The following is a 15,872-nucleotide window of genomic DNA, read 5'->3' on the forward strand; positions in this document are numbered from 1 at the left end:
AGAAAGGAGGAGCTCCTGGTTGAGAAGGAGAGGAGGCCTGAGATGTGGGATGGGGACATCTGGTAGACACCTTTGACTTCTACAACATGGTTGGACCTTGAAAACATGATGGTAAGTGAAAGAAGTCACAAAGACCATATATGGTCTCTATTCATGGCAGGGGGACAGGAGGATGGCTAAAGGGCACAGTGTTTCTTTTTGATTGATGAAGATATTCTAAAATAGACTGTGGTGATTGTGGCACATATCTGTCAATATACTAAAAAGCATTGTATTGTGCACTTTAAATGGGTAAATTGTATGGTATGTGAATTATACCTCAATAAAGCTGTTTTTGAGACATCTTGAATTCTCTGATTCCCCTGAATTCTCTGGACTTGCAGAAGTGATCTGTTTCTCCCTCTTAAAGGCAGTGTTCCCACCTTGCTTGATAATGATGCAGTCTTTTTTTTTTTTTGGTTGCGCCATGCAGCTTGTGGGATCTTAATTCCTTGACCAGGGATCAAACCCGGGCCCACAGCAGTGAAAGCCCTCATCTCAACCACTGGACCAACAGGGAATTCCCACAGAGGCCTTTATTGCAAGAAAAAGAAAGGCCCTTTATGGTCTTCCCTTAGCTCCCCTCCTAGCCATCAAACCAATATTTAGAGTTATGTCATATATAAGCTGGATGTGGAAGTGTGGAGCATGGGAAGGGAGGAAAAGGCCAAGGCAAAGTCTGAAGAACCTAACCAACAGGTGCTGGGATCTGATAAAGTATGTATGGGACTGTATCCCGAGGACGCTGGAGCAAGGGAGGGTGTGGACAAATATCTCAATTCTCAGTTAGAGAAGTGAGAATTTATCGATATTGACACATTCTCTTCTAATACAATTTAAACACCCTGGCAAGGATCCTGGATGATGGGGCTAATGTGCTACTAGGATGGCACTTGGGATTTTGGATAAAGTGATGGTCCAAAGTAAATGAAGTAAAACTTTCAGAACTGCCATGGAAGATGATGGAAAAAGATATCAAAATGCTTAGTGAAGTGGCCATGCTAGAGAGGATTGATTCTGAATGACCAGAAAATGCAGCAGCTGTCTATGTTCCTCCAGTAAGGTCTGGAGGATACCCCATGGATCAAAGTAATGAGGAATGTGTTGGTGAAACAGGCACCATGAGCACTGAGAAGTACAGTGGTTGCCATTCCCTGTAGGCAAGGATTGATAATAAGAGTTAGTCGTTGAACTGAGTCCCCTGAAAATAATAGTAGATCAAGGGATCCTGACATAATAGAGGTCAGGTTGTTGTCTTAACCAGAGACAAGGTGTGCACAATTATTATAACAAGAGGCAGGATTGGAGTGGTAGCCAGGGGGCCTTACCCATGGTGTCCTATAGAGAGGGTTAAGGAGAACAGTACTCCCCAGCAGTTGACTCTCCTTTTCTTTGTCTTGGGTTGGGTTCCCTGGAAGCAGAGTCTGAGGCCAGAATTCTTGTACAAGTGCTTCATTGAGGGAAGACTCTCTGGAGGGGTCTATAGGGAAGTGAGGGAACCAAGCCAGGGCAGAGGAAGTTGCTGAGAAAAAAATATAGCTTCCAATAGATATTTGTCAAGCCGTCACCCTGTGCTTGCCCTGCCCAACCAGTGCCTTATTCACCTACATTCTACTCACATGACTGACCTTCCTACATATATATTGCCCCAAGTCCCAGCTAGTGATTTTTCTTATCAAAGGGACAGTGAGCAGAGTGTCCCTCTACTGGTTTCCCTGGTAACTAATAGCCCACCTGACATCAATTACCCTGTAACTGGTAATCTCCCCTTCCTACTCACCCTCCGGCCCCCCAGCCCCAGGAGCAAAGATTACCTCTCTGTCCTGCCCACCATCCACTGCACAGGGTGGGGTGTCACTCCAGGACCTTGCTTCAGATGTGTAAGCTCCCCCATCCATTAAACCATTGATGTCTCTGTTGCTGACTCTGGGCTCTTTCTTCAGTCTTGAAGCTGGGCAAGCACAGGCCTTGTAGGCCTATGGGGTGCAACCCTACACACATATTGGTGGGGGAGATTTTGAGAAGGTCAAGAAGATAGGAAAGTGAGAACTCCATCCAAACAAGTACTACACATGAAGGTACCTCCAGCATCACTTCAAACCCTCTCAGCCTCACCTCTATTGCAGCCCCGACCAGAGCAGCCAGTTCACATGGAAACAGGTGCTCTCAGTTCCTCACATGTGTAGCCTGATGGTACATCAATTTGGGCCGGCACCTTGAGTCTTGGTCTTCCTACCCCAGAGCTTCTCTGAGGCTGAAGTGTGAAACACCCATTGAAACCTATTCACATTCAAGCTTGTAACACCCAGTTGTGTGGGGGAATTAGAGCCCCCTGTAGGCCAACTTTTGACTCATAAGGGATAAATGTATATCCCTTTCTTTCCCTAGGTAGATGATTCTGAGATGCATTTCAGAAGGCTCCTCAGAAGTCCTCTTCAAGATCAAGCATTCACCCTGTAATGATAGGAAGCTGTCAAATTTTCAAAAAATTTTCCAACACGAAAACTGTAAGGTACTTTATTCAAACAGTTGCAACAGACAGACAAATGAATTTGGAGGATGATAAGGGTTTTACAGGGAAAGGAGACAAAAACAGCAGAGTGCAGTTGCACGATTGGTGGCCTGATTTGGTCAGGCAGATGTTGCAATCTTGTTGAAAGAAGTTGTTTTTCTTTGTGATGTGGCCCATTTCAGACCATGAAGTCCTGGTCTCAGAATTGTTCTCTTCTCAGTATTCCTCAGAAGGAGGAATTTAGAGGGGGTGAGTGAGTCTGTTGGTCCCAGAGAGGAAAGGAGTGCATGAATGTTCAGATCAGATAATTTTAGTTCTCCAAATCACCTTATATAAGGCTCTCCCTCCTTCCTGTTTCCTTCTCTCTGTCCCTCACTCCTGCCCTCTGAGACTCAACTACCTCCATCAGCCTTTGTCTCTGTCTCAGCCTCTGATTTTAGGGAAAACCTGTGCTAAGACAAGGAATGAGAGTAATCCATTCTTACTTTATTTAAAGGGACTAGATAAATCACTGTTATATCCCACATCAGACTTCCAGCATGGCCAACCAAGGAAGTTACATTTTAACTCCCCTATTTATTGAACAAACAATTCTAATTAATCAATTTACCATCAGGGTTAAAATACAGCATAATTTGATGATTTGATGTACTGTATTACAAGATAAACTGTCATTCATGAAACTACTTCCTAGCTATAGCATGAGTTCTGTTTTAACATGGTAGATATTTATCTCTCATTTTCTCCTGCTTTTATAGAAGTTGTATGGATGAATTCAATTTTGTAAACCCTTCCACCTTCTCAGCTGAAAAAAGCAAGACATAAATATTTGTATTATTATTTTAATGGATTCAAGAAAAAAAAACAATCAAAACAAATAAACCAATCCTCTCAAATACCACCAGCTAAGGCTATTTAACAGCAAGAAGGTATCTGTTGCTTTCTGGTTGCTGAAACATATATTTCACTTCTTTCTTAATTACATATTTGGTTGGTTGGTTGATTGATGTGGAGGACAGGATGTAGAGGACATTGAAAGAAATTCTACAGCATTAATTAAAATAATATCCCTTTACAAATATCTTGATGATAAAGATTAATTGACTTTTTCACTTTATCAACTGCGAGTTGTCATGACTTCAATCAAATTGCATCAGAATAACATCCCATGTGGCAGTCCTGAAAACAAGCACAGGGTAAGTGCTCAACAAATGTCTGTTAGAAGAATAAAGATGAGATGGATGAGGGGAATAGGTTTAGGGCTTCACTTACATGTAGAAAAGAGTATTGTTTCCAGCTTGCTTACTGTTCCCTATCCTAAGTATGAATAAAAGCTGGTGATGGTAATGGTTGAAACAGCAGCACAATTAGCAAGTATCCTTAGACAATATCTACAGTTGTTGAAAGCTTTTTCAATGACAAAAAAGTGCCATTTGTGTAATTTTCAATTTTCACTTGATTTTTATTTTTACCCTTTAAAAACCTTTTAAACTATTACTAATTATTTAAGAAATGAGACATGGCTTGTGATTGTTTCTGTAGCATTGGCAATATTAATTTTCCTGCCAGAAAATCTGTCTAAATATCTTTTGTGAAATAAATGGTGTTTACTTATTAATCAAGTGGATTTTTTTTCTTTTATTGGTTCATTTGATTTTTTTTTCAATTAAAATGGTGATTTTGCTAGCAGAGGTATAGGTTTGTGAGGCAGGCCCATAGGAGCAGTTTTTTTAGTTCTTTTCACTGTGTAGTGCAGTACATTGCCATCAGGATCACACAGACCTGGGTTCCAAACCTGATTCTGCCTCTTCCTGGTGAATGATTTTGACCAAATGACCTCTCAAGGTCTCAGTTTTCTCATCCATAAAGTGGCTATCATATTGACCTTCTCGTCAAATTGCAAAAGTGAAGCACTAACCACAGTATCTGGCCTGTGGCTTAAAATGTGGTAGCTATTTTGATTAAGGAACAATTCAGCCCTATGCTTTTTCAATGGAAATATAATTTTACAACCATTTCTTTACATTTTCTATACTTCATAGTAGAATAAGTTATGCTGTTATCTTTTTTTTTTGCCATGTAAAAAATTATTTCTTATTAACAGTTTCTTTTTATTAAGGCAGTCCATATGACCCAGGAGCTAGATGTTAAAGGGAAGATACTAATTAATTTTTACATTATTTTATCACAGTAGCAAATTTTTCCCCAAGTTTTATTGAGATATAATTGACATATAGCACTGTGTAAATTTAAGGTTTACAGCATGATTTGACTTACATATATCGTGAAATTATTACCATAATAAGTTTAATTAACATCGATTATCTTATACAGATTTTAAAAAATGAAAAAAATATAACATTTTTTTTCTTGTGATGAGAACTCAGGATTTACTCTCTTAACAACTTTCGTATATAGCATACAATATGTTGTTATTTTGAAATAAAGTTAAAGCATTAGTTTATATCAATTTAACAACAATTATGGAGCATTTACAGTGAGCCAGGCACCCTAGGGCTACAGCATGGAAATTACAAACTACAAAAATGATACATACACACAGACAATATATGTATATCTCTCTACATATCTATATGTATATATAATATATATAGTTAGTATTTTGTAGCATATCTTTCTAGTCTTTTCTATTTTGTAAATATTCAGTTTATTTTTTTAATTGGGAGTATACCATGCATATTCTTTTGTAAACTGCTATTTTCATGTGCAACACATAGTAAATAGTTCCCTTTGATCTAAAATATTCTTCTACAACATGATTTTTAAATACTACCTACTAAAACAGTGTAACACATATCATAATCTATTTTACCAATCCCCGATGGTATTTGTATTGCTCTTAAAACTTCACTTTTATAAATAACACAGTGACAGATGTTGACACCATCACATCCCATTTCATTTTCAGCAGATGAGTTCACAGAGGAAATAGCAGCCATCAGAAGGGGATGTCCTTATCATCTCATCACCAACTTTATGACTTACTTGCAGCCCCACACATTATTTCCTTCTTTCCTAAGTCTTGTAGAATCTGCTTCCTTTTGCATTTTCAGAGAACACTGTCTTTGATTATTTCTTCTTTCTCCTGTATATGAATTTTCTTCCCTTTCTCTAGGTCAACATTTCATCATACTTATATGTTTGCCATCTTAAAAAACAAAAACAAATAGGAAAAATCTCCTTCACTAACCTCATGTCTATCCCCAGCTACTCTCTCTTCTCTCTCCAATTTCTCAGCCAAATTTTTCAGAAAATATGTTACAGTTGTCTTTGCTCAAAACAGAAACTTGGAAAGTGTTTTTCTATTTTTGTTTTGAACACCTCTCTCTTTCTCAAACTCATATCTAATCAATCAGAAATTACTACCCATTTTACCTTCTAAATAAACTCGAGTCCATTTACTTCTTTTCATTTCTACTATTTTAGTTCATACCATTGCTCTCTCTTGCATGGACCACTGTAGACTTGGATCCTAACAGTTTTCCCTGCATCTATGTTTCCTCTCTTTCAAATGCTTTTTACTAACAGAAGCCAGAAAAACCCTTTTAATGGCAAATCTGATCATGTCAACTCTGTCCCCTCCCCTCAAGACAGATGCCTACAATTAAACCCCTTCAATGGCTTCTCACTGCTCTTCAGATAAAAAACAAATCCTTAGCTGCATGATCTGCATGATCCCAACTCTCTTACCCTCATTTCTTACCATGCTCCCCCTTACTTTCTATACCTAGGCACACTTACCTTCTTTTAATTCCATAGATATGCCATGTTTCTTCCTGTCCCAGATTTTTGCAAATGCCCACTCCTTCACCCAAAGCACTAAACATCACAGTATCCTCACTCTACTATGCCTAGTTGATTTACACATATCCATCACGTTTTAGTTCATATCATTTCCACAGAGAAAACTTCCAGGTTACAGCCCCTCTATTTCATGTATACTCATATATAACTCTTTCCCTTGTCAGAGCAGCAACCTAGCATTTATTTACATGACTCTTTTATTAATATCTGTCTCCCTCACTAGATTGTAATCTCTATGAGAATGAGGATAATGCTCTTGCTTACCATTGCATCTGCAACATCTAATAGTACCAGCCTAAGAGCAGGTATCTCAATAATATACCAAAAGGACAAATGGATGCCAACCAGGATTATACTCCCATAACTGAAACTGTTCTTAAAGATGTTAATAACCTTGTTACTAAATCTGATAGATGTTTTAAAATTCTTATTTCACTTGGTTGCTCAACAGCATATGAGATTTTTTTTTAACCAGTGCTCCCTGAGAAATTTTCTCCCTTTGTTTTCCAAGACAATGATTGTCTTGGGCTTCTATGTTTCTTCATTTTTCATGGCCTTTACCTAGTTCCTCTTCCTCTGCTCATTACTTAAGCATTCATGGTGTACAGGATTCTTTTCTTCATCCTTTTCACTACTAATTTATATTCTTTCAATGGATGATATCATCTGCTCTCATTGCTGCAATTAACATGTATGTTCTGATGACTCTCAAATCTACATCTCCAACCAAGATATCTTCCCTGACCGTTGGACCTGTATATCCAATGGCCTACTATACAAATTTATGTGGCTGTCTTATAAGCACCTTAAATGGAACATGTCTAAAATTGATTGTTTTGCTTTCCACACTCAATTTCACTCTTTGGTGTTTCCCATCTTAACAAATGACACTGTTATCCACCTAGCTTATTAAGTTAGAAACCTGGTAGTCATATATGATTTCTTCCAACACATCAAGTCAATATCCATGCCCTACTGCATCTATCTGTTGAATTCCATATTGACCCTCATTCAGGCCACCAAGATTCTTGCCCAGATTATTGAACAAGCATCTTAAACTGTTCTCCCTGACTCCAGTTTTACACTCTTTAATTCATTCATTCTTCTTCTTCTTCTTCTTTTTTTTTTTTGGTAACTAGAATAAGTTAACCCTACTTTTTTATCATGCTACTCCTTTATTTGAAAGATTTCTTCATTGGTCTTAAGATAAAACCATAGCTCCTTTGTAGAATTTATAAAATCTTTCTTATTTCTTGAGCTGTATCTCTTGCCTTAATGTACTGGCATTTGATTTTCCAGCCATGTTAAGCCTCCTTTCCATCTGCTAGCATGTCATGTATTCTCTTACCTCAAGGCGTTCATGCATGATCTTCTCTTCCTCTCCCTGCAGTACCCTCAACCAACTCTTCACCCAGCTAAATCCTACTCATTGTTCATATCTCAATTTCAGATCACTTCTTCTAGAAAACTTTCCCTGATCCACACTGCCATCGAAGTCTAGGATATGTACTGCTCTTCTGTGCTCCCATAACTTGCTCTTTCTCTCCTGTATTGCTACTTATTATATTTAACTGTAATTATATCTATTTACTCATTTTTTCTCCAATATCTTGTAAGCTCTGTGATGACAGGAATTATGACTCTTAATAACATTTATATCCCTGGCTCCCTAGCACAGTCCCAAGCACAATTCAGATACATAATGTATATTGACTGACTGAATGAATTTTCCCAATGTAATATGTTTTATGACTATGTTTTAGAATAGTGAAGGAAATTAGGATTATAGTGATACATTTTACACATATTCTTATCTTTTTTTATTAACACATCTATTTTTTAGATAACAAGAGTTAAGGACCAGGTTTGCACAGGTTCTATTATAGAATTATATTCATGTAGGAAGTTAAATGCTTTGTGATTTTTCACAAGAGACTTATATTTTGGGGACATTAATTCCCTCATCTGAAAAACTAATGTCATTTAAATGGGTAAACTCTAATGTTCCATGCAATCTATGATTATATGAAATCACAGGTATGTTGATACTACCTCAAAACAGTTAAAACTACAAAAACAGCAACACTGAGTATTTCACAATAGTGTAATAGAGTTTTTTGGTAGGGAGGGGGAGGGGTTTGATTATTCTGGTAAGCTAAGAGTGCTCTATTTAAAAGTTCTCCTAGTAGTCTAACTTGACCGCATACAGAATGGCAAAAGAAGCCTAGTCAGGTGATACTGTAAGTCAGAGTTCTTCAGCATAAACTACAGGTGCTGAGAAGCAACTTTACTGAAGAGAATGTAGGAGGACACAAATTTAGCAGCCATGAAACTAAATAATGCAAAGATAGCTAAATTGGAGAATGATGAATGTCAAAGTGGTAAAAATCAAGAGATCAGGTATTGCTACACAGCTGTGGCTCCTGGTTAAAAATGGCTGACTGCTTCCAGAAGCCATTGAGGCATAGGAAATATAAAACTTCCCTCACTGAGGCAATGTATCAGCTGCCCAAACCTCCTCCTCATCCATCAAGCTTGTTGGCCTTTGACTCCACACAACATTGTTATCAATGATACTTCATAAACATCTGTTCTTGAGCTGTCCATTACTGCAATGGCAGACAGCAAATCTAATAGCACCAAAAAGGAATGACAGAAGACAATTTAACATGCAGTAGGGGTGGGAAACAACACAATAACCACCATCAGAGAACACCAAATCTTTCAGCATTTCAAAGCCTAGCTAAATTACTAGCACACAATTGGAAATTTCTTCTGTATTCATGATGTCATTGACAAATAAATCAATGAATGACTTAAATTATTGCCCTACACAAAGTATATGATGTTGCCTATAAGTCAAAATAAGATTAAGTTGAATATGATGGTGAGTCACTTGCAGTGCAATTTAATACTTTTTATTTGTACAGGATAGTTAGAGTGCAGGTTTAGATCTAGTGCTATTTTAGCCCAATATTAATTTCCTCATTCACTCATTTGTTCACTCATTCACTGTTTCATTTATTCAACAAATATTTGAGTTCCCACTCTTCTAGGTGCTGAGGATGTACCAATGAATAAAACAGATCAAAATCCTTACCTACTAACACACCATTGTAAAGCAATTGTACTCCAATAAAGATGTTAAAACAATCCTTACCTTCATGGGGCTTATATTCTAGTGATAACAGAAAAAGAAAATCAAACAAATAGTATATATAATGATAAGTGTTTTGAAGAGAGGTAAAAGCAGAGAATGGGAGTTGGAATGGAGGAGAGAGGTCTACAGTTTTAAATAAGGAGACAGAGAAACTTCTCTAATAAGTTGACAGGACTAGACAAGAGGTGAGATAAGAAAGAGAGGTTTGTGGGGGAACAACTTCTGAGGCAGGGTGAATGGTAATGCAAAGGCCCTGAGGCAGGAGTGAGCCTCCAGGTTAGAAGGAAAGCAGGGAGTCCAGTATGGCTGAGTTAGAATGAGATAGGGAAAATGAAACAGGATTCCATCCTAACTGTCATAAAACTAATTTTCTTCTCTACCTTGAGATCTTTGTAGCTGAAAATGGCCTGTAAAAGATAACATTCTCTTTTCCATATGCTTTTTGGCAAAGGCAAGTGTGTTCCAGGAAGCTGTTAGGGATGAACTTTACTCAAGAAGAGAGTTACTGTGTGCAGATGCAAGTTAAATTTACCATTAGTGAGACCATGTGTGAGCAAATTTCTTAAGTTTGGAGAGATTACATCAGTGAATATAGAGTTGTCCCAATTTCTTTTTTTTTTTTTCTTTCTCCCTGCTTCTGATGGAGATTTGAAAGAATCAATCTGGAAATGTTCTCAGCAGGAGGCTGGCATAGTAGGCCTCTCATAGGAAGAAGTCTTTAGGGTGGCAACCTTTTTTGAGAAAAGGAGCTGTGTTTTGGCTCCCCAAAATCAAGAGGCTTCTGGAGCAGACCCTATGTGTAGGGAATGGGGGAGTGGGAAATGAAGGGAGTAAAAGCAGGATGTGGTGAAACATGTTGACGTGGGGGGCGGGCATTGTGGAAGGAGTATGATGTTTCTATGGTGATCCATAGACTGCAAACATTCATACCTTCCCTTCCTCAAATTTATGTATGTATTGTATGTATGTATATATGTATTTTCCCTCTAATTGTATTGAGATATAACTGACATACAGCACTATATAAGTTAAAGGTGTACAGCAAAATGATTTGACTCACATACATCATGAAATGACTACTACAATTAGTTTAGTGAACATGCATCTTCTCATATATATACAGAACAAAAGACATTTTTTCCTTGTGATGAGCACTCTTAGGATTTACTCTCTCAACAACTTTCTTATATAGCATACAGCAGTGTTAATGTTATTTATCATGTTGCACCTTATGTCCCTGATACTTGTTTATCTAACAACTGGAAGTTTATACCTTTTGACTGACTTCATCCAATTCCCCCTCCTCCCACCCCTCACCTCTGGTAACCATGTATCTTCCTCAAATTGATTAACGATTGTGGGAACCCAAAAGTCAGTGTTGGGCTCTGTGTTCATTTGTTTCTTCTTCTCTATTTCTCTGAATTTTTATAGGCAGATAAAAATAACATGGCTAATCTTCATAATAATATTTACCTACTCTTTCTTTTTTCTTATTAGAAAAATGTATACCAAATGGACCTTCTAACAGAGTATATAAAAGAGTGATCCCAAAGAAGAAGAACAACAACTAAAAAGTTCAGCCATTTAAAGTTATGTGGACAAAATTTATATTCCTTTCAAGCACTTTAAGGTTAAGATTTTTCTACTCAATGTTCACTTTTCATTGTGAAAATTGCTCTTAGAAACAAGAACCATTTGGGAAACCAAAGTTGATTTTACCTCCTACTAACTGATATTCCCAGCCTTCTAGAATCCCTGCAGCCCTCTGCCCCCACACTCTTCAGCTTCTCTTAATGCTCCTTCTTGGAAATGGAAAAACATAACACCAAGTGTTCATTTTTCTGAAAATATATCTTCCTCATTTTAACTTCAAATCGTTTTTTGAAGGTCTGGAGGATGCTGCATCAGCAATCAAAAAATCAAGAGTGTTAGAAAAACATTTTGTGAAGTACAGGACGAAGTAAAGTGAACACTCAGCAGGCACATTCCTGCCTTTCTGTGTCACAGTTTGCCAGCGTGTTGTGCACAAATATGATCCATGTGACTCTTCCACAGTCTGCGTGTGTTTGAAGCAGTACTGCTGGCATTCAGAGATGGGTTGTGCTACCTATTTTAGGCATAGGAAAGAACTAAGACATTTGTGTTTGAAAATACATGGGAAAAGCTATGTACTCTAGTCAACACCTGTGGCTTTATTTCAACTTCATTAGTTTCAACTCTTCATTGGTTTCAAAAATATGCATCCTTGATGGGATATTTCTAGCCCCTCTTATTCCTTGTCTTCATAAGATATGAATGTTCAAGTAATTTGACAGTGAGCAAAGATATTTTTAGAATTGATGGTCATATCAACATTTTTATTCAAACAGCTATTAAAGAGACAAACCAGAAAGGAAAAATTATAGGTAAGTCAGCAGTAGCTAAGGAGATATGGAAACATTTACTCTCCAGCTCTTTCATTTTTAGCCTGCTAATTTTCAGGTGACTGTTTCTTATATATGACATTAATTCAAAAATTTTGGCTTACCAAGAATGTTGTGAGCATATTCTTGTGAGAAGTAACTGGTAAAAAAAGATGAAAAACAATTGACTGGAGATGGAGACACAGTGGCGTAATACTTGTAAAATGGGGACAAAACTACTTAATTGATAATTTAATTGGAAATTATATGCGTTTTAACACCGGGCACTGTGAAAAGTTACAGTAAAGGTCAGACTCATATTTACAACTCTCTTCAGCATTTCCACTTGTATATTTCACAAACCACTCAAATTCAGCATGGACAAAGCTGAACAAATCATCACCTTCCTCAAACTTTGTCCTCATTCAGCACTTTATATATCCAATTATGCAAGCAAGAAACCTGGCAGTCATCCTTGACTCCTCTCTTTTCTCTCATACCCCACAACTAATTAGTCATAAAAGTCCTGCTGAAATATTATACAAAGAGTAATAGAATGGTTGCCAAGGAATAAGGAGAGGTGGAGGTGGGAAGAAATCACGGGAGGAGTACATGGAGCTATATAAAAGGGCCACATGAGGGATCCTTGTAGTGATGGAAGTGTTCTGTATCTTGATTGTACCAACATCAATATCCTAGTGGTAATGTTGTATTACAATTTTGCAACATGTTACCACTGAGGCAAATTGGGTGAAGTACACATAGAATTTTTCTGTATTATTTCTTATAATTGCATGTGAATATACAATTATCTCAAAATAAAAAGTTTAACTAAAAAAAATGTCCTGTCAATTTTTACACCTAAAACATCTCTCAAATCTTTCAAATATGTCTGCTTTTCTCATTCTCACTGCCACATCTTGGTCCTAGTTACCATGATTCCTTACCTAAACTGTGGAAATACTCATCTGACTTAGTTATCTCTAATCACAATAATCTTTAAAAACTGTCTTGGGGCTTCCCTGGTGGTACAGTGGTTAAGAATTCTCCTGCCAATGCAGGGGACACAGGTTCGAGCCCTGGTCCGGGAAGATCCCACATGCCGCGGAGCAACTAAGCCCATGCACCACAACTACTGAGCCTGTACTCTAGAGCCTGTGAGCCACAACTACTGAGCCTACGTGCCACAACTGCTGAAGCCCATGCACCTGGAGCCCATGCTCCACAATGAGAGAAGCCACTGCAATGAGAAGCCCACGCACTGCAACGAAGACTAGCCCCTGTTCGCTGCAACTAGAGAAAGCCCATGTGCAGCAACGAAGACCCAACACAGCCAAAATAAATAAATAAATAAATAAATAAATAAATTTATTAAAAAAAAAACTGCCTTTGGATTCTGACATTCTCTTTCTTAGAAATATGTAATTGCTTCCCATTGCTGTTAGGATGAAGATTAAAACCTTTCATATGGCCCTTATGTGCTCGTTTCATACCACTTTTCATCCACTCTGAATTGGACCCACATAGATTTTCAGTTCCTGCAATGAACTCTGTTCCTCCCCATCTCAGGACCTTCCCCCATGCTCTTCCCTCTGCTTGGAATTTTCTTTCTCCTTCTCCCCTTCTCAGATCCCAGTCTAGGGCAGATGCCCCTGTGATGCACTCTCTAAACATCTTTAGAGTATTGGTCAAAACTGTAATTAAATAGTTAATTTTGGAAGTAGTTTTTTTTGTTTGTTTGTTTTGTTTTTTTGCGGTACATGGGCCTCTCACTGTTGTGGCCTCTCCCATTGCGGAGCACAGGCTCCGGACGTGCAGGCTCAGCGGCCATGGCTCATCGGCCCAGCCGCTTCGTGGCATGTGGGATCTTCCCAGACTGGGGCACGAACCCGTGTCCCCTGCATCGGCAGGCGAACTCTCAACCACTGTGCCACCAGGGAAGCCCTGGAAGTAGTTTTAACTGTCTTTCCCACAAGAGTACAGGATGTCCCCTACATAGAAACAAGTTCTGTTCCGAGAGTGCATTCGTAAGTCCAATTTAAGTCCAACAAAGTTAGCCTAGGTACCCAACTAACACAATAGGCTATATAGTACTGTACTGTAATAGATTTATAATACTCTTCACACAAATAATACATAAAAAAACAAACACAAAAAATAAAGAAACCATTTTTAATCTTACAGTACAGTACCTTGAAAAGTACAGTACAACAGCTGGTGTACAGGCGCTGGCAGCGAGTGAACAGGCAAGAAGAGTTACTGACTGGAGGAGGGAGGGGAGGTGGGGGATGATAGAGCTGAAGGATCGTCAGCAATAGGAGATGGAGAGCAAGTTGCAATTTCACTGACACCTGACACTGATGGACACAAGTTCGCATCTTTGAAAGTTCACAGCTTGAAGGTTCGAATGTAGGGGAATCACTGCATAAGTTCCAGGAAGGCCAGTACCATTTGTTTGTTTTTCACCGTCATATTCCCAAGTGCTGATCAAACACCATGTACATAGCAAATTGCTTAATATATATTTTTATTGAATGAATGTTGAGTGCTTTACAGTGAGGTGGCATCATTTAACTTACCTCAGATATTGTATTTTGACAAGTGCCATATATATTTTTTTAGCTGCAATGTCTCAATAGTCAATCAGATATAGGTGACCAAAAGAATATAACCCAAGTGTATCCATTTGAAAAACACAGATATATCTATTTTCTAGATAATTTTCAAGGTTCTACCTTCATGTTTTTTGAAGGCATGACAGATATAGTAACTAAATCAGGGGGCAATTTTTAAATTTTCCCTTCCCCTCAAGACACAGGAGACACAGGAAAGTACAGATAAAGGCATGAAAGGCAGTTGTTTCCATGACCACCCATTAAAAGTATTTTTTTTGTTGTCCTTAGATCACTCAGATCATATTTAGTATATACTGAATCACATACATTGGTGCTATTATGTGAATTTCCTCTGATTTCCACTGAAAATTCCATGTAGCATCAACACATCACTGTAGGGCCACACTTTTAATGCATTTTTAAGTTGTATGATTTAGACCATGGACATAAGTGTGAAATTTGCATTTGCTGGTCTTTTCACCTCTCATGTCAGAGCCCTATTTTCTTTTGTCATTCCCATAGACAATTTCCATCAATGTAGCATCCTATGCTATAGTTCTATCTATATATTAACATACTAACTGATTTTTAAGGAGAAACTTCCTTCAATAGAATTTGCTTTTCAAATAGAACTCTTTTGGACGCAAAGGCTTCAAAATATAAAGAAATAAAATTGTAGGGATGAATGACTGCCATTAAAATTGATATTTTTGAGCTGTGGACTTTTATAAAACTTACTAATTCTCTAAAAATAACAAGAAGTGAAGTAGAAAGTAATATGCCAGAAATATTTGATGCTGGAACCTCAAAGCAACTCATGGAAGGCAATATTTTATCTGGCTTTTATATATTATGCATATCCATTTCCTTAAACTTTTTTTCAAGTCTTCCAAATATATTTTAAATGTAATATTCATTTTTAATACTAATTGTTGATATTTATATTATAGCAAAATGTATATTTGTTTGGGCAAATCTACATAACTTTGATCAGTGCTCATTATCAGTTCTTACTATAACATTTTATCAAGATTTATTGTTTTCTTTCTTCATAAAAAATAGAACAGCTTCAATTACTTTTCAGGAAGAACACTTAGAGAATATACATCTCAAGTCTTTGCATATATGAAAATATCTTTGTGGATATGATAAAGAGCCAATAATTAGAAGTCTAGAAATAAACACACAGTCATCAATTTGGGAATTTCAATAGATGGGATGATTTTATCTTTTAAAGGGTTAAAGAAATTAAAATAATAAATTTCAAGTTACACTAAGGAATTCACTAATAAACAGTTACACACAGCCACTGGTGCTCA

Source organism: Leucopleurus acutus (assembly GCF_964270905.1).
Source record: "Leucopleurus acutus genome assembly, chromosome: X".
NCBI lineage: Eukaryota > Metazoa > Chordata > Mammalia > Artiodactyla > Delphinidae > Leucopleurus > Leucopleurus acutus.